A 19,083-nucleotide genomic window follows, 5' to 3' on the forward strand; every position below is an offset into this window, starting at 1 on the left:
CTACACTTTGTATGTATCGATGCTTCAATTGAAGCCCGTATACTTGGTAAACGTCCTTGAATATAAATTACGCGGTACGCGAATCAAGTCAATCTATCCTGAAACTACACTGTAGTCCTTTAGGAGAGATCATTTTAAAAAAAATACTAATACTAAATGAAGTATTTATTGAGCAATATGCCCAAGTCGGGCTGTCATGCACATGGTAAAATCTGTTTGCTAGATGGGTGATAACGTGGCAAGCTACACCGAAAAAGGAAAAGAAAACTATGTACCAAAAATCACACACCTTTAAATAATTACACAAAAAGCCATATATGCCTAGTAACAATACTAACAGTGTCTAATGACATGGTAAACACAATGAACTCAATATAGATGAGAGTGATTATGCTAAGAACAGTTGATATGCATTAAAAATAAACTGTCTGCATAAACAATCTAGGAAAGGACGGAATATTGTGTGTAGCAGGGATAGAAAATGACTGTTGTATCTGCACCAATATACAGAGTGTTACAAAAAGGTACGGCCAAACTTTCAGGAAACATTCCTCACACACAAAGAAAGAAAATATGTTATGTGGATATTTATCCGGAAACGCTTACTTTCCATGTTAGAGCTCATTTTATTACTTCTCTTCAAATCACATTAATCATGGAATGGAAACACACAGCAACAGAACGTACCAGCGTGACTTCAAACACTTTGTTACAGGAAATGTTCAAAATGTCCTCCATTAGTGAGGATACGTGAATCCACCCTCCGTCGCACGGAATCCCTGATGCGCTGATGCAGCCCTGGAGAATGGCGTATTGTATCACAGCCGTCCACGATACGAGCACGAAGAGTCTCTACTTTTGGTACCGGGGTTGCGTAGACAAGAGCTTTCAAATGCCCCCATAAATGAAAGTCAAGAGGGTAGAGGTCAGGGGAGCGTGGAGGCCACGGAATTGGTCCGCCTCTACCAATCCATCGGTCACCGAATGTGTTGTTGAGAAGCGTACGAACACTTCGACTGAAATGTGCAGGAGCTCCATCGTGCATGAACCACATGTTGTGTCGTACTTGTAAAGGCACATGTTCTAGCAGCACAGGTAGGGTATCCCGTATGAAATCATGATAACGTGCTCCATTGAGCGTAGGTGGAAGAACATGGGGCCCAATCGAGACATCACCAACAATGCCTGCCCAAAAGTTCACAGAAAATCTGTGTTGATGACGTGATTGCACAATTGCGTGCGGATTCTCGACAGCCCACACATGTCGATTGTGGAAATTTACATTTTGATCACGTTGGAATGACGCCTCATCCGTAAAGAGAACATTTGCACTGAAATGAGGAGTGACACATTGTCGGATGAACCATTCGCAGAAGTGTACCCGTGGAGGCCAATCAGCTGCTGATAGTGCCTGCAGACGCTGTACATGGTACGGAAGCAACTGGTTCTCCCGTAGCACTCTCCATACAGTGACGTGGTCAACGTTACCTTGTACAGCAGCAACTTCTCTGACGCTGACATTAGGGTTATCGTCAACTGCACGAAGAATTGCCTCGTCCATTACATGTGTCCTCGTCGTTCTAGGTCTTCCCCAGGCGCGAGTCATAGGCTGGAATGTTCCGTGCTCCCTAAGACGCCGATCAATTGCTTCGAACGTCTTCCTGTCGGGACACCTTCGTTCTGGAAATCTGTCTCGATACAAACGTACCGCGCCACGGCTGTTGCCCCGTGCTAATCCATACATCAAATGGGCATCTGCCAACTCCGCATTTGTAAACATCGCACTGACTGCAAAACCACGTTCGTGATGAACACTAACCTGCTGATGCTACGTACTGATGTGCTCGATGCTAGTACTGTAGAGCAATGAGTCGCATGTCAACACAAGCACCGAGGTCAACATTACCTTCCTTCAATTGGGGCAACTGGCAGTGAATCGAGGAAGTACAGTACATACTGACGAAACTAAAATGAGCTCTAACATGGAAATTAAGCGTTTCCGGACACATGTCCACATAACATCTTTTCTTTATTTATGTGTGAGGAATGTTTCCTGAATATTTGGCCGTACCTTTTTGTAACACCCTGCATACGTCGGAATAAGTGAAGTGTTGAGTGACTGTCATAGTGCAGTGTTTAACGAACAATAAATTTACCGCTACGGTCGCAGGTGCGAATCCTGCTTCGGGCTTGGATGTGTGTGATGTCCTTGGGTTAGTTACGTGTAACTAGTTCTAAGTTCTAGGGGATTAATGACCTCTAAAATTGAGTCCCATAGTGCTCAGAGCCATCTGAACAATAAATTTACTGTGTGTAAAAACGGTAGTTAGTGATCCGTTCGGAGTCGATTCAAACAAACCTCGCTCAACGCAAACATTTAGTTTGTGTGAAACGAAACATTTTCGCGTGTCGAGAGACGCTCTGGCAGCGTATCGACCGTGAGAGCAAATGAAAGTGTGTAGTTCAACGTGCGTGTGGCGAACCGTTAATACCAGTGTCACAATGCGATTCAGTTGTGAAGCCACAAGAAACCCGTTATCACGCCAAAACATAGTGTGCAGACCAGCGAAACGACGGATTACTGAACAATAAACGCTTTTAAGCCTTAGCTACTATCGACCGTCTCTCAGACCGCTACTAATTTGTGTCGAGATATTTCTCACACCCCTGCAAAGCCAAATGGACTCTTCCGTGTACCTTCCTATTGGCTGTCAAGCTACACGTGCCAGCATTCTTGCATTGTTGCTGCTCTTTGTTTCGTAATTATTAGCCTTGAAAGGTCTCACAGACGTACCACAGTGTTTGCGTGCCGCGTTTTTATTGCATGCTACTGTTTCTCCATGGCGGAGAAAGCTGGGCCTTCTGTGAGAAAGATGTCTTCACTTGCAAGATGAGCCTCAGACACCGAAAGAAGAATTCGAAAATCGAAAAACTTGCACCTTTTGCCCTCCTCGTCTGAAGAGGAAAACAAGGTGTCCGTGTCAACAGCGTGGTGTTCCGATTTGTTTGGAGTGTTCCAGGAAGGTCTGCGTGAAGTGTTTGCAGGTGGAAATTGACTAAAGTATGATTCATGAGAACAAGTATTTAGTTTTTACTTGTAATTTTAGAAGTAAAATGGTGGCAAAGTTTCTCCATTCATAGACTTATGGACTGAAATAGTCGCTCTACATTGCAAAGTGAGTCGTAAACTGAAAGCTGACTTCCCACACAGTTTATCGTAAGTCATGTCGGATTTTTCCACCAAGTTATATTTCCAATTTGTAATATAATCCCTGTGATGAAAATCTATGTGTGAGTAGAGAGCTAACTATTTGCTGTTGTTTTCGTAACTCATAAAATAAAAATATACTCCAGATTTCGCTTTGTTTTAACTGTCAAAGTGTTTAAAAAAAACCAAATTTCTAGAAAAGCCACCTCTAAGAAGCGTAATGAATGGTTGGAAGTCAAGAAACTATATAAATTCAGCAAAATTCTGGTTTTATATATAAAACAGAAAAATGCGGTCTGTGAGACCCCTCCCTAGTAATTGTGTTCCTGTCAATGACCGTAATAGTTAAGGGTTAACCAGGTTGCATTTTCTTCCACAGCTAATAATCTGTATCCTTAAAGACAGTACACCGTTGTGGTATATTTGTTTCATTACTCATGAACGGGGAGCCATGCGGAGAAGCAGAGACGGGTGCCGTGCAGCCCGCCGGCCGGTCGCGGGAAACAGCTGCAACACGCCGACATTGGCGAGTGGTTCGGCGCAGTTCGCGACTGCGCGGACGCCTCCCCAACACGCCGTCGCTGTTACGCGCAAATTGAGACGCGTATAGCACGTGTGACGTGACAGGACACTGCAGCGCGACACGCACGTGCCGCACGGGTCGCGCGGGTGCAGCGCATATTGCGACGCAACACCATACTTCGCACGCGCCGACTGGCGACGCTCTGCGCTGACTAAACCGAAGCGCGCGCAACCTGTTATCTTCGTCAAACGATTTTACGGAAACTATTCACTGAAAATATTTGATTTTTGCCTTACTTGTAGCAATGTATGTCAGCTTCGTGGAGAAGTGCCCGTCATCTCGCTAATGACCATTCTTATTGTGATGTACACATTTTAGTAAGACACTACGCAACACTCAAAAAGTTTGCATCGAAAATTAGAAGTCGCTACGATTTTGCGTTTGGTGCGTATTACACCGTATGTTTCCCCGTATGAAATTTAGCTAACATGCTGAATTTTTGTTTAGACTTGGGAGAAGGTCTCTGTCTGCCTCCGATATCGAGGAAATGGATCCCATGTAGCGCGCTCACTTCCGATCTCACGCCCGCGAGAATTAAATACTCGCAACATCTCTCGTATCTCCTAAACCGCTCGAGACATCGAAACGAAAGTTTGGAGAATGATAGCACACAAATAGGAGAGTGTTTTGACAATTCTTAAACACACGGAACTTTCTTATCTATGGCGATATATCAGTACTTATACTTCCCTTTTTATTTGTTTCACTCCACTGACTGTAATTTTTTAAGAGTTATTGACAGCTAGCGAAACAAGAGATTCCTAGTATGAAAATAAACATGTATTTTCTTCTTTTATGTTACTGCAAACCGACACTATGAGGTTTTTCGTAAGCTATTGAGCTCTGTGATTGCCAATTGCTTGTTTAGTGAGGCACTCCGTTTCGGAATTCTGTCTCAATAGCTGCTGTGAGATGAGTTTGGCAAATTACACTGTGACAAAGGAAGTACAATTAAATTAATCACCAAGAGAAATCTGACCGTTACTCACAAACGGTGATGCTTCTTCGAATGAGAAATGGTTAACAGCTTTCACAAATGCTGTTGGAACTGTGGTGGAATCCCTGTAACCCATCGTGTTTTTAACACTGAGCGACTGGAATGGAAACTTACCAAAGGATTTTATTCCTTCTCTTGATCTGAGCAGTATTAAAATAATGACCAGCGTTCCTTCAGGCGGAATGATAGGCACATGCCAGATACTGGTTACTCACCTAGGGCTTGCCAAACTGACAATGTGTGATCGCGAATAAAATAGTTGTTATTGAGAAAAATAAACAATTGATCTGTCGCACAACACTCTGGTCAGTGTATTGTCAGCAGCGGAGGATAATGCGAGCGATAGGAATGCACAAGCCAGCCATGTGTGCCTTGTGAGATGGAGTTCGAAAAACATTGTGATGAAAGTAGATCTGCCTTTGTCAGCAGAACATTTCAACAAACTAAATACACCTAATCATAACACTCTTTTAGGATATTCCTACTTTAGCAACAATACCGACCATTCTCTTCATTTGTGTAGCCTGTTGTATAACTAGTTTATGAATGCTGATAATGTGTATGCAACAATTGAAACGCTTTTTCTCATCACGGCGAACCAATTAAAACATTGTTATTTGTGGCTGCTTTTCGTCTGTTTATAGCTTGCAGTGGAAATGTTATGTTTACATGCATGTAGTACAAACACTACCCAAAGGCAATAAAATTCAGTACACAGTAAGGCAAAATTTATCGTATTGGCAATACTACCACTGCTCATATGCGTCGTTCCGATGTGAGCATATGGCCGGGCTACTTTTCCGCTCCCCGCTTCAAATTTCCCACGGTGCTAGCGAGGCACGCGCGACGCGCGGCGCGAGGAACTGTGCCGCAACCACAACGCCGCGCGACCTGGCGCAGGCGCGTGTCGCGTCCCAGTCGCGTCGCGTCGCAGTTCGCGCGGCCCCATTTGACCCTGTGGAGTTACAAAAACACGCGCTGCGCTGCGTCGCGCCACACGCGCTATACGCGTCTCAATTTGCGCCTAGCCTAAGGCGAGCAGGACGTCGACCCCAGCGGTCGTTAGCACGCCGCGTTCCAGACGACGCTACGCAACAATTGCTTCGCGCCGCCAGCTCCGTACGACATTGTCGACATTCAACCGAACATAACTAACTACGCTGTTAATGTACTAACATGAAAATGATTTACTGGACACGAAACTACGTGACAAACATTTTTTCTTTAGCTTACTGTGTATAAGCTCAAAATATTCATTTGTTAAATGATATATGTTATATGTTTTCGTCATATTAGTGAAGCAAACTGACACGAATGCCATACCATGGTAGAACATTTGTCGTCATTAATTGTAGAGACAAGTCATTACATTACTGTAAAACTTTTTAATGATTGACTTTCAGTGTGACACGGAACTCAAACATTACCACGGATGTGAAAGAGTGTAGAACGTACATTTTCAACAAGGGGACTAAAAGTTTAACATTTTGTCATAAATAACCTTTGTTATCTGTGAACATTTGATAAGCCGGCCTGAGTGGCCGTGCGGTTCTAGGCGCTACAGTCTGGAACCGAGCGGCCGCTACGGTCGCAGGGTTCGAATCCTGCCTCGGGCATGGATGTGTGTGATGTCCTTAGGTTAGTTAGGTTTAAGTAGTTCTGAGTTCTAGGCGACTAATGACCTCAGAAGTTAAGCCGCATAGTGCTCAGAGCCATTTGAACATTTGATAAATGCCAACCTTTTTTGATGAACAATCAGACTGCGTTTTACTACAAACCAGGCGAGATGATCATGGCTCTGGCGCAGTTTTCCCAGGTTTTCTGACCGCACATAGCCCGAATGGGGGAGCCAGAAAACTTTAATGACCCTGGGACTAGGTTTACGGTCACCTCGCAAAGTGTGAGAAAACCATAAGGAGTGTAATTAAAACTATAGTGCAAAAGAGCAAACTAGTGAATATTCCAAATAAGGTGAGAAACGACGAAACGGACGTTAGTGGCAGCATATTGCCGAACATTCTTAACGTTAGTCAATTGCTGCCAGGGGACATTGTAACGTCTCTTAGCAAAACACATATTATACGTGGTAAAAAAAAGGAGAAAAGAATAATTGAACTGGATGATTGTAATTGCGTGGACAACGATTGTGTGAACTTTATGTAATAAGGTGAAAGCATTATGTCTCATGTTTTGTTCATGTATAGAATTATGTCCCTTTTTTTTTTTTTAAGATAATATCTGTGCCGGCGAGTACTGAACCCGCCACAGACGATACGTATTAAATATCAAACAAAGATGAGACTATGTGGCAAGTATAAATAGTAATGACTGAACATTAATTTTTCTGTCGTCTTCTTGGAGTTACATGAGTAGGAAGAGCCTGTGACGTTATGTTGTACACTTGCGTAGCATTCTTTTGTCAAGATTGAGAGACGTACGCCATTACGTACTCATTGTAAAGGTGTGTAATAATTTAATCTGTTTAAATGTCTGAATAGAGTTACTCAGTGAAAACTTGCATTACGATTTGTAATAAGCTTGCCTGGTATTTTATGCCATCCTTTTAAGACATTTTCAGCTATTTAAATATTATCCGTGGTGCAGAGCTGCACTACGAACTACGAGCCGCAGCCACGGCGCATTCAAACTGCATTAAATGAAACCAATCATACCGGAAAGAAGCGGACAGGTAATAGTGAACTAAAATTATTTGTTTCAGCTTTCGGAATTGCAGGGCAGAGCAGCAGATTTTATGAGTTGTTTTACAGGTGGATGCGGGCTGCTGATAATGTATTATTAACAGTGCAAAAAGGTAATTTACCTTCATAACATAAAAGAAATCCTGCTGTGCGTTGTTCTGGTCTGGCAAACATTATAGTAAAAACATCTTTTTCTACGATAATAGTCTCATGTTCTCGTGTTAGTCGTGGTACTTATTGGTGTTTTACTGTTAACAAAAATCCACTGCAAAATTTTGATGTTGAACAATCATTGCGTACTGTAACATCATTACTGATAACGAAATAATTTTCATTAACCTTTTCAATAACTGTAAAGTAAGGAAGATATGTTGAACTTTATGGCGAGTTACAGTAACGAAAAAATGTTCCTTTAATAGAAAGCGAGATCCAGAATAATTAAAACATAATATATTTTGTTTTGTTTTGTTGAACATTAATGATCCAAAGAAAGTCACAGCACAGCATCACTAAAAGGTATTTGGGGGCTCTTTTCGTAGCAACATATTTTATCTCATTTATTAGTTGTTACGCGAGCAATAATAAAACAAAGCAGAGAGCCAGCGAAAAACCGTTTGTCATTAATGTTTCACTCCCATAGAAGGCTGAACTCCACACGAATGCTTTCAGAAAAATCTTTATAACAGCTTCTATTCAGTTTTAATGTCTCTCTTCAGAAATGATTTTCTACCTTTTAGCAGTATGCGTTAGATATCCTCTCTTCTTTGGCCTTCATCAGGTATTTTGATCAGCATCATTGATTTAATTCGACTACATTCCCCTTCCTTTACTCTCGTAGATGTTCATCACATTACCTCTTTTCAATATGGTATCAATTCTGTTCACTTGTCCTTTCAAGCCTTTTGCCATCCCTAACGGAATTAGAGTGGCATCAGCAAAGCTTGGCATTTATTTCTTCTCCCTGAACTTTCACTCTTTTCTAAGTTTTTCCTTGATTAGCTTTACCTCTCGCTCACTACCCAAATTGGAAAAGCTGAAAGAGTGGGTGGGGAGGGATGGTCTATAACCTCATTTCAATTCCTTCTCAGCTACTTAAAGTGAACCATTACTTAATTTGAAAACGGAACGTCTAGTCCAGTATTCTGCCTGTCTCCTCTGGTGTAGGCAGAAATCTACTATGAATCTCTATGTTCAACAGTAAAAATAACCATGGTCTATCAGACAAAAGTTTCAAATGGAGTGCAGATTCTAATCATGACATTAATAAGTAAACCAAACACAAGACTTCATTACCAAATAGTCCACACCACCACACCAGACAAGATCATAAGCACTAGCTACTTTAAGTTTCACACAGGAGTCTGGCGCAGTTGTTAAATCGGTTACTGCCGCTGCAATAGCGGGTTATCAAGATATGAGTGAGTTTGGACGTGGTGTTATAGTCGGCGCACGAGCGATGGGACACAACATCTCTGAGGGATTCTACCGTACGACCATATCACGAGTGTACCGTGAATATCAGGAATCCATGAAAACATCAAATCTTCAACATCGCTACGACCGGAAAAAGATTCAACAAGAACGGGGCCAATGACGACTGAAGAGAATCAAAGTGACAGAATTGCAACCCTTCCGCAAACTGCTGCTGATTGATGCTGGTCCGGCCGAGCGGTTCTAGGCGCTTCGGTCTGGAACCGCACGACCGCTACGGTCGCAGGTTCGAATCCTGCCTCGGGCATGGACGTGTGTGCTGTCCTTAGGTAGGTTTAAGTAGTTCTAAGTTCTAGGGGACTGACGACCTTAGAAGTTAAGTCCTATAGTGCTCAGAGCCATTTGAACCCATTTGATGCTGGTCCATCAACAAGTGTAAGCGTGCGAACCATTCAGCGAAGCACATATGGGGTTTCGGCGCCGATGGCCCACTCGTGTACCCTTGATGACTGCACAGCACAAAGCTTTATGCCTCGCCTGGGCCCGTCAACACCGATATTGGAATGTTTATGACTGGAAATATGTTGCTTGGTCGGACGAGTGTCGTTTCAAATTGTTTCGAGCGGATGGACGTGTACGGGTGTGGAGACAGCCTCACGAACTCATAGACCCTACATCTCAGCAGGGGACTGTTGAAGCTGGTGCACCCCACATATCCAGAGTTGCTACAGAGTGGCTCCCGAAACACTCTTCTGAGTTTAAACTTTTCCAATGGCCACCAAACCCCCGAGACATGAACATTATTAAGCGTATCTGGGATACCTTGCAATGTACTGTTTAGAAGAGACCTCCATCTCCTCGTACTCTTACGGATTTGTGGACAGCCCTGCAGGACTGATGGTATCAATTTCCTCCAGGACTACTTCAGACATTAGTCGAGTCCATGCTATGTTGTGCTGTGGCACCTCTGTTTGCTCGCAGGGGCCCCACACGACATTAGGCAGTTGCACAATCATCACATAGCCTTCACATAAAGTTCAGAGGTATACATTCCACGAACACTCTTTCTTCATAGCCAAATGTATTATGACAGCACACAGTGCATTATGGGAGTATAATACACGTAACATTTCCATAATAGGCGCAGGGGCATTACATTCTGACTTGGCTTCATATTCTCTGGCTCATGTAACTGCAATCTGGATTCCGAAAAGTTGTGGTTAACTTTTATGCCATGTATTTTATCTCTGTTACGTTCAAAATTCCAAAGAGTGTATACCAGTTAACACTTCTGTAAACGTTTTCTAAATTTACGAGTGCTATAAACAGAGATTTGACTTCCTTCAGTCTATCTGACTGACAGGGTCAGTATTGCTTAATGTATTACCACGTTTCTCCAGAACGTAGAATGATATTCCTAGTTCAGCATCTATCATCTCTCCATTTTTGTGTATATAATTCGTTTTAGTATTTGGCAGCTATGACTTACTAAACAGATGGTTTAATCATATTCACCCCATCAACATCTGGCTTTTTGTAACTGAAACTGTTACACTCTTCTTGAAGTCTGAGGGTATTTCATGCACCTCATATACTTAACATGTCAGATTGAATAGTTTTGTCTTATCTCATCATATACATATACACTTCAAGTAATATACAGGTAATGTCCACAATTAATCTGGTGGTGGAGTGGCATTAGAAATAATTTGTTGTTAGTAGACCGCACAGAAGTTGCTTGCAATGACTGGTAGTGGCTGTTACTGTATAGCTTGATATTTTTCTCATTTCTGAAGACTTTCCTTCATTTTAGAATGTACAGAATTGATACGGAAATGAATGAATGAAAATACCAAAATTTTGCCTTGACAGGTATGTGTAGTCTTGAGTCATGTTTCACCTTGATACATGACATTGCTACATTCTGCTCAGTCTATCATGGAAAACTGCTTTCCACTGATACTTCATTTCAGAGTTTCCTTGTGCAGTAAATTTAATGTCTATCATGACATCAATTATATTTATCTTATTTCTTTGGTAGAGACTGCCGTATGTACAGAGTTCTGCTTTCATGAGTATGATCTTCTCAGATCTATGAAAGAGAAGATAAATTACTGATATATGTTAAGATTTATTATTTTCTCAGGAATATAACTATCTCTGGTCTAGGTCTTAGCTATGTGCACAGGGTGAGCTTGAAATTGGAGAGGGGATGAAGGGAGTATAAACAGCCCAAAAACACATTCGCCAGTATGTTCAATTGTTTTATACAACACAGTTGATTACTGATGGAGTTCGAAATTCATGCTGCTAATCCATTGTATAATGGGAAACGTCAATTTCAGACATATCGCACATAAAGTCTTACTCATAGTATGGAGATGTTATCCTGAAAAACACAATATACATCTACATCTACATGGTCACTCTGCAATTCACACTTAAGTGCCTGGCAGAGGGTCCATCGAACCATTTTCAAACTCCTTCTCTACCATTCCACCCTCGAATGGCGCGTGGGAAAAAGCAACACCTAAATCTCTCCGTTCGAGCTCTGATTTCTCTTATTTTATTATGATGGTCATTTCTCCCTAGGTAGCAGGGTACCAACAAAATATTTTCGCATATGGAAGAGAAAGTTGGTGATCGAAATTTCGTAAATGGATCTCGCTGCAAAGAAAACCGCCTTTGTTTCAGTGACTGCCACCCCCAACTCGCGTATCATATCAGTGACACTCTCACCCCTACTGCGCGATAACACGAAACGGGGTGCCCTTCTTTGCACTTTTTCTATGTCCTCCGTCAATCCTACCTGGTAAGGATCCCACACCACGCAGCAATATTCCAGCAGAGGACTGACAAGTATAATGTAGGCTGTCTCTTTAGTGGGTTTGTCGCATCTTCTAAGTGTTCTGCCAACAAAGCGCAGTCTTTGTTTCGCCGTTCCCACAATATTATCTATGTGGTCTCTCCAATTTAAGTTGCTCGTAATTGTAATTCCTAAGTATTTAGTAGTATTGACAGCCCTTAGATTTGTGCGATTTACCGTATACTCAAAATTCATCGGATTTCTTTTAGTACCTATGTGAATGACCTCGCACTTTTCTTTGTTTAGTGCTAATTGCCACTTTTCGCACCATACAAAAATTCTCTCTAGATCATTTTGTAATTGGAATTGATCGTCTAATGATTTTGCTAGACGGTAAATTACAGCGTCATTTGCAAACAATCTTAGGGGGCTGCTCAGATTATCACCTAGATCATTTATATAGATCAGGAACAGCAGACGGCCTATGACACTACCTTGCGGAACGCCAGATATCAGTTCTGTTCTATCCGATGACTTACCGCCTATCACTACGAGCTGTGACCTCTCTGAGAGGAAATCACGAATCCGGGCACACAACTGAGACGATCCTCCATGTGCATGCAATTTGAATAATAGTCGCTCGTGAGGAACGGTATAAAAAGCCTTCTGGAAATCTAGGAATATGGAATCGATCTGAGATCCCTTGTCGACAGCACTCATTACTTCATGGAATAAAGAGCCAGCTGTGTTGCACAAGAACGATATTTTCTGAATCCGTGTTGGTTGTGTATCAACAAGTCATTTTCTTCATGGTGATTAATAATGTTCGAGTCCATTATATGCTCCAAAATCCTACTGCAAATTGAGGTCAGTGATAGGGGTGTGTAATTCAATGAGTTACTCCTATTCCATTTCATGAATATTGGTGTGACCTGTGCTACTTTCCAGTCTTTAGGAACAGATCTTTCGTCAAGTGGGCGGTTGTATATGATTTCTGAGAAAGGCGTTATTGTGCCTCCATACTGTGAAAGGTACCTGATTGGTATGCAATTTGGACCGGAAGACTTGCCTTTCTTAAGTGATTTGAGTTGTTTCGCAACACCTAAGATATCTACTTTTATGTTACTCATGCTAACAGCTGTTCTGGTTTCGAAATCTGTAATATTTACTTCGTCTTCTTTCGTGAAGGAATTACGGAAAACTGTGTTTAGTAACTCCGCTTCAGTGGCACCATCATCGGTAACATTTCCATCGCTATCGCGCAGTGACGGTATTGGCTGTTTTTTGCCACTGGTATACTTTACGTACGACCAGAATCTCTTTGGGTTTTCTATCATATTTTGAAACAATGTTTCATTGTGGAAACTATTAAAAGCATCTCGCATTGACGTCCGCACTAAATTTCGAGCTTCCGTGAAACTTTGCCAGTCTTGGGGATTTTGCATTCTTCTGAATTTGCATGCTTTTTTCGTTGCTTCTGCAACAGTGTTCTGACGTGTTTTGTGTACCATGGTGGATCAGTCCCGTCTCTTATTAACTTACGCTGTATGAATCTATCTATTGCTGTCGATACTGTATCTTTGAATTTGAGCCATATGTGTTCTACTCTTACATAATTAGCTTGGAAGGAATGGAGACTGTCTTTTAGGAAGGCATGAAGCGAATTTTTATCTGCTGTTTTAAGTAGTTATATTTTGCGTTTATTTTTAGTGGTTTGGGTTGATATGGTTTTGAGCCTCGCTACAATGACCTTGTGTTCACTAATCCCTGTATCCGTCATGACGCTCTCTATTAGATCAGGATTATTTGTGGCTAAGAGGCCAAGTGTGTTTTCGCAACCATTTAGAATTCTTGTGGGCTCATGAACTAATTGTTCAAAGTAATTCTCAGAGAAAGCATTTAGCACATGTGTTTAATCGATGGCAGATATTTGTTGCCTCAGTACTGCACATGAGAGCAGGTGGAGAACCGTGAGTCTTTGGTAGCTGAAAGATATGAAAGCCAGTTCACTGTGTACATAAGGACAACTTTGTAGTCTGTAATTGGAAATGCCCGAAGTTCTCTCAGAAGAAAGAAAATCTGAACTGATGAACTCAGCCAGTTATAAGGGATGTGAATAAGTGGGTAATTGTCACAACGCAAATCCAGATGTTCAGGGTTCAGTGCTCCATTGATCCTATGACTCGCTGAATAATCTAAACCTCTCTTTATCTCAGCAGTGATTTATATATGTGAAAACTGCGAAGTTGCTACATTTTTTGGAGTCCATATTCAATCTCCTTATATCTGACTGAATATACCAGTTCAGAGGTCAAAGAAAGGCAAGGGTCACTTCCAGAAGGACTATTCCTGGTCAAAAATTTTCATATTCAAACTAACCTTCAGGTTGGGTTTAGTGTGGGGTCTGGGCTACTACTTTGGATGTTTCACATCTACTGAGGGACTACCTGATGTGTTAGTTTCACATTTCATATTTCCTAGGTTATTCCAAGGATTTCTGTCAAAATCTACATCTACATCTACATCCATACTCCGCAAGCCAACTGACGGTGTGTGGCGGAGGGTACCTTGAGTATCTCTATCGGTTCTCCCTTCTATTCAAGTCTCGTATCGTTCGTGGAAAGAATGATTGACAGTATGCTTCTGTGTGGGCTCTAATCTCTCTGATTTTATCCTCACGGTCTCTTCGCGAGATATACGTAGGAGGGAGCAATATACTGCTTGACTCTTCCGTGAAGGTATGTTCTCGAAACTTCAACAAAAGCCCATTCCGAGCTACTGAGCGTCTCTCCTGCAGAGTCTTCCACTGGAGTTTATCTATCATCTCCGTAACGCTTTCGCGATTACTAAATGATCCTGTAACGAAGCGCGCTGCTCTCCGTTGGATCTTCTCTATCTCTTCTATCAGCCCTATCTGGTACGGATCCCACGCTGCTGAGCAGTATTCGAGCAGTGGGCGAACAAGCGTACTGTAACCTACTTCCTTTGTTTTCGGATTGCATTTCCTTAGGATTCTTCCAATGAATCTCAGTCTGGCATCTGCTTTACCAACGATCAACTTTATATGATCATTCCATTTTAAATCACTCCTAATTCGTACTCCCATATAATTTATGGAATTAACTGCTTCCAGTTGCTGACCTGCTATATTGTAGCTAAATGATACGGGATTTTTCTTTCTATGTATTCACAGCACATTACACTTGTCTACACTGAGATTCAATTGCCATTCCCTGCACCATGCGTCAATTCGCTGCAGATCTTCCTGCATTTCAGTACAATTTTCCATTCTTACAACCTCTCGATATACCACAGCATCATCCGCAAAAAGCCTCAGCGAACTTCCGATGCCATCCACAAGGTCAGTTATGTATATCGTGAAATGCCGTAGAATGTATCCCTGACGAGTTATCCTGTTGTCAGTTTTAAAGATCTGATAAAATCTCTGTGGAGTATCTCGCAGCTTCGGTTTCGACGTCGTCAGCCCGCAGTGCATGTATACTTAGCAGGTTATCGTCAGCTTAACCCCTGTGTTCAAGTTGGTTTCTGCAGTATCCGGCTCAGCCGCCAGACTGCCTCCCAGTAACCACCCAGAGGACGCACCAGATAACAACGTGGCTCGCTCCGGACATACACCTCTTGCTGCGTCAGCCTCAGCTTTGATAGCGAATAGGAAAATTGAAACCTTCCGCCGAGCGAGTATTACTGCCCGCGCGGAGCCGGCTACAGCCAGTTCCATGTACGCCAGCCAGCGACGCGAGCAATGTTCTGTCACTGTTTGATACCGCCTCGCATCGGACGTCGCCTTTGCCACGCGGTCTGCTGTGCTACTGCGACCTGTGCTCTGAACCTTGGTCTTCTGCATTGTGGACAAGTCGTGCTGCTCGTGAGGCAGAACTTTCAATACGCACCTTGTTTTGAAGACAGACTTTTCATGCGTCAAGATAATACACTCCTGGAAATTGAAATAAGAACACCGTGAATTCATTGTCCCAGGAAGGGGAAACTTTATTGACACATTCCTGGGGTCAGATACATCACATGATCACACTGACAGAACCACAGGCACATAGACACAGGCAACAGAGCATGCACAATGTCGGCACTAGTACAGTGTATATCCACCTTTCGCAGCAATGCAGGCTGCTATTCTCCCATGGAGACGATCGTAGAGATGCTGGATGTAGTCCTGTGGAACGGCTTGCCATGCCATTTCCACCTGGCGCCTCAGTTGGACCAGCGTTCGTGCTGGACGTGCAGACCGCGTGAGACGACGCTTCATCCAGTCCCAAACATGCTCAATGGGGGACAGATCCGGAGACCTTGCTGGCCAGGGTAGTTGACTTACACCTTCTAGAGCACGTTGGGTGGCACGGGATACATGGGGACGTGCATTGATCTGTTGGAACAGCGAGTTCCCTTGCCGGTCTAGGAATGGTAGAACGATGGGTTCGATGACGGTTTGGATGTACCGTGCACTATTCAGTGTCCCCTCGACGATCACCAGTGGTGTACGGCCAGTGTAGGAGATCGCTCCCCACACCATGATGCCGGGTGTTGGCCCTGTGTGCCTCGGTCGTATGCAGTCCTGATTGTGGCGCTCACCTGCACGGCGCCAAACACGCATACGACCATCATTGGCACCAAGGCAGAAGCGACTCTCATCGCTGAAGACGACACGTCTCCATTCGTCCCTCCATTCACGCCTGTCGCGACACCACTGGAGGCGGGCTGCACGATGTTGGGGCGTGAGCGGAAGACGGCCTAACGGTGTGCGGGACCGTAGCCCAGCTTCATGGAGACGGTTGCGAATGGTCCTCGGCGATAACCCAGGAGCAACAGTGTCCCTAATTTGCTGGGAAGTGGCGGTGCGGTCCCCTACGGCACTGCGTAGGATCCTACGGTCTTGGCGTGCATCCGTGCGTCGCTGCGGTCCGGTCCCAGGTCGACGGGCACGTGCACCTTCCGCCGACCACTGGCGACAACATCGATGTACTGTGGAGACCTCACACCCCACGTGTTGAGCAATTCGGCGGTACGTCCACCCGGCCTCCCGCATGACCACTATATGCCCTCGCTCAAAGTCCGTCAACTGCACATACGGTTCACGTCCACGCTGTCGCGGCATGCTACCAGTGTTAAAGACTGCGATGGAGCTCCGTATGCCACGGCAAACTGGCTGACACTGACGGCGGCGGTGCACAAATGCTGCGCAGCTAGCGCCATTCGACGGCCATCACCGCGGTTCCTGGTGTGTCCGCTGTGCCGTGCGTGTGATCATTGCTTGTACAGCCCTCTCGCAGTGTCCGGAGCAAGTATGGTGGGTCTGACACACCGGTGTCAATGTGTTCTTTTTTCCATTTCCAGGAGTGTATAATCTACGCTCTCAAGAATCTACTTTCGTTTCGTTGAAGAACAATTGTATTAGAACAAATAAGCGCCGGACGAAGTGGCCGCGCGGTTATAGGCGCTGCAGTCTGGAACCGCGAGACCGCTACGGTCGCAGGTTCGAATCCTGCCTCGGGCATGGATGTGTGTGATGTCTTTAGGTTAATTAGGTTTAACTACTTCTAAGTTCTAGGGGACTGATGACCTCAATAGTTGAGTCCCATAGCGCTCAGAGCCATTTGAACCATTTTTGAACAAATAAGCCCTCGGTGAGAAATATTAAGTCAAAATCGACCAGGTTTCGACGCTACTATGAGCGTCGTCTTCAGAATTAAACTAACTGTTCTAAAACATATTAGGCATATAATACATTAATAAAATTAAAGTTTGTACTGACTGGGAAGAGATGCAGTACTTACAAGTCACATTTTAAAAAATCTAAGCCGGAAAGGCGAGGTCATGAATAGTTAAAATAGCGAGACTCTATAGAGTCTAGTTGCATCCCTTGTTCACTCAAGTACGAGCAGCCCTTAGCGGCTCGCCATCTTATTTACAACTATTCATGACGTCGCGCCGGCCGCCGGCCGCCGGTCTGGTTCTACGCCCTTCAGTCTGGAACCGCGCAACCGCTACGGTCGCAGGTTCGAATCCTGCCTCGGGCATGGGTGTGTGTGATGTCCTTAGGTTAGTTAGGTTTAATTAGTTCTACGTTCTACGGGACTGATGACCTGAGATGTTAAGTCCCATAGTGCTCAGAGCCATTTGAACCATGACATCGCCTTGCCGGCTTAGATTTTTTAAAATGTGACTTGTAAGTACTCCATCTCTTCCCAGTCAGTTTTTTTTTGGTCATCAGTCTACTGACTGTTTTGATGCGGCCCGCCACAAATTCCTTTCCTGCGCTAACCTCTTCATCTCAGAGTAGCACTTGCAACCTACGTCCTCAATTATTTGCTTGACGTATTCCAATCTCTGTCTTCCTCTACAGTTTTTGCCCTCTACAGCTCCCTCTAGTACCATGGAAGTCATTCCCTCATGTCTTAGCAGATGTCCTATCATCCTGTCCCTTCTCCTTATCAGTGTTTTCCACATATTCCTTTCCTCTCCAATTCTGCGTAGAACCTCCTCATTCCTTATCAGTCCACCTAATTTTCAACATTCGTCTATAGCACCACATCTCAAATGCTTCGATTCTCTTCTGTTCCGGTTTTCCCACAGTCCATGTTTCACTACCATACAATGCTGTACTCCAGACGTACATCCTCAGAAATTTCTTCCTCAAATTAAGGCCGGTATTTGATATTAGTAGACTTCTCTTGGCCAGAAATGCCTTTTTTGCCATAGCGAATCTCCTTTTGATGTCCTCCTTGCTCCGTCCGTCATTGGTTATTTTACTGCCTAGGTAGCAGAATTCCTTAACTTCATTGACTTCGTGACCATCAATCCTGATGTTAAGTTTCTCGCTGTTCTCATTTCTACTACTTCTCATTACCTTCGTCTTTCTCCGATTTACTCTCAAACCATACTGTGTACTCATTAGACTGTTCATTCCGTTCAGCAGATCATTTAACTCTTCTTCACTTTCACTCAGGATAGCAATGTCATCAGCGAATCGCATCATTGGTATCCTTTCAGCTTGTATTTTAATTCCACTCCTGAACCTTTCTTTTATTTCCATCATTGCTTCCTCGATGTACAGATTGAAGAGTTGGGGCGAAAGGCTACAGCCTTGTCTTACACCCTTCTTAATACGAGCACTTCATTCTTGATCGTCCACCCTTATTATTCCCTCTTGGTTGTTGTACATATTGTATATGACCCGTGTCTCCCTATAGCTTACCCCTACTTTTTTCAGAATCTCGAACAGCTTGCACCATTTAGATTGTCGAACGCTTTTTGCAGGTCGACAAATCCTATGAAACTGTCTTGATTTTTCTTTAGCCTTGCTTCCATTATTAGCCGTAACGTCAG

The sequence above is a fragment of the Schistocerca piceifrons genome, chromosome 11, assembly GCF_021461385.2.
Source record: "Schistocerca piceifrons isolate TAMUIC-IGC-003096 chromosome 11, iqSchPice1.1, whole genome shotgun sequence".
Classification (NCBI taxonomy): Eukaryota; Metazoa; Arthropoda; class Insecta; order Orthoptera; family Acrididae; genus Schistocerca; species Schistocerca piceifrons.